Genomic DNA, 2,137 nt, shown 5'->3' with positions numbered 1-2,137 from the left:
TGTCTGGGGATTAGTCCTGCTTTGAGCAGCGGGTTGGACTAGATGACCTCCTGAGGTCCCTTTCAAACCTGAAATTCTATGGCTTAGGGAGATGTATTTTCCCTGCCCTGTTTCCTTGTTGACTCCAGGAGACACAGACAAAAAACCTTCCCCCACAGGTTTGAAAGTATCTTCTCCCCTTATTGGTCCTTTTGGTCAGGTGCCACCCAGGTTATCTGAGCTTCTTAACCCTTTACAGGTAAAAGAGTAATTAACCCTTTACAGGGTAAAGATGGATTTTATGCTACCCTTAGCTGTATGTTTATGACACCAGGTGTGGGTGAGCAGGCTCAGCCCGGCAGCAGGATCCAAGTACAGAGGGACTTAGTGTGGGGGGATCCAGGTGGGGGTAAGAGAGTTCTCTGTGGGGCAATCTGGGCGTGGGCAGCTCAGTGGGAGATCTGGATGCACAGAACCTCATTGGGCGGTTTCAAGTGCAGGGGCAATGAGACTCTGCAGGGGATCCAGGTGAAGGTGTTTGGGGCTCAGCAGGGGGTGTCTAGGTGCAGGGGAGGTGGGGTTCATTTGGGTGGGGGTCCAGGTGCAGGTGGTTGGGGCTCAGTGGGGAGGGTGTCTGGGGGGGCTCATCGGGGTGGTACAGATGCAGGGGAGGAGGGTTTGATGGGCTTGCTTAACAGGGAAGCCCCAGCTTCTGCCAAGGGGATGCCTCATGCTGGGCTCCAGCTTCCCCCATGCCCCCGCTTCCTCCGCCCCCTTTTCTTCCCCATCCCATGCCCCTTCCCCACTGCCCCATCTCCTCCCCACCCCACCCCCTTCGTCCCCACTGCCTCTTTCCCCCTGCCCCCTTCTCTTCACCATCCCATGCCCCTTCCCCACCGCTCCATCTCCTCCCCAGGCTTGAGGGGCAGGGGGGAAACCAACCCCCAGCACTCACTGGCAGAGCGGGCTGGGGCCGGGTCACTCCACTTCCTGCCGCCTGGTGATTGCAGGGCGGGCCTGACCCCCGCTGCAGTTCCCCGGGATGCGTAGCTCAGGGGAGGGGACTTGGAGGGAAGGGGTGGAGTGGATGCGGGGCTGGGACGGAGCAGGGGTGGGCAGGGGTGGGGGCCAGGGGGAAGAAGCAGGGCGGTGGCAGCTTTCCTGGCCGGCTCAGCCGGCTGGGGGATCGGGCTGGCCGGGGCCCCTTCTGATTGTGGGCCCGGTGCCACTGGCGCCATGGTAAACCCAGTACTGTGGGTGAGGTGCTGTGGCCTGCAATGTGCAGGTCAAACTAGATGATCATGATGGTCTCTTCTGACCTTAAAGTCTATGAGTCTTTTACAATAGCAAAGGATAACCCCCCAACCCCCTAAATAGTTTTGCCTCAGATATAGAGGCATGATGCTAACCATCCTGGAGTCACCAAAGATGCCTATCACCATCTTCTTCCTCCATGCCAAAAAAGAGATGACACCTGAGTGGAAGTTCCCTTATTTCACAACTCCACCATTGACTGGAAGAACCAGTTTCACTTTTTTCAGCCTTGCCTTTCTGAACAGAGGAAGGGGAACACAGGAAAAAAATCTTCATTTAGTGCAGCAAATTCCTCCAGTGCTCACATGATAAAACTGGGACTTAAACTGTATTGGCTGTGTTGCCCATGAGCAAAGGAGGGTCTAAAAGCCAAAATGAAGGACACGAGCTAATATTTTGTGCAGAAAGATTCCAAAGGGCATGTGGATTTAAATAATCTCTGCCCGATAACTCAGCCTCTCAGAGAGAAGTAGTTCAGTGGTTGCAAGATGAAAAGTGTGCCTACCTACAAGTATTAAATATGATTAATGGGCCGAATCCTGGCAGTCTCACTGCCTGGACACGTTCACACGACGAAGCCCTTTCTTTCGACTTAAAGGGCCCTTTAAACCGGTTTCTTTACTCCACCTCCGACGAGGGGATTAGCGATAAAATCGGCCTTAGGGGGTCGGAATTGGGTTAGTGTGGACGGAATTCGACGTTATTGGCCTCCGGGAGCTATCCCACAGTGCTTCATTGTGACCGCTCTGGACAGCACTCTCAACTCAGATGCACTGGCCAGGTAGACAGGAAAAGCCCCGCGAACGTTTGAATTTCATTTCGTGTTTGCTCAGCGTGGAGAGCA

Source organism: Emys orbicularis, chromosome 13, assembly GCF_028017835.1.
Source record: "Emys orbicularis isolate rEmyOrb1 chromosome 13, rEmyOrb1.hap1, whole genome shotgun sequence".
NCBI classification, from domain to species: domain Eukaryota; kingdom Metazoa; phylum Chordata; order Testudines; family Emydidae; genus Emys; species Emys orbicularis.
The sequence above is the reverse complement of the archived record's forward strand: the minus strand, read 5'-3'. Positions refer to the sequence as shown.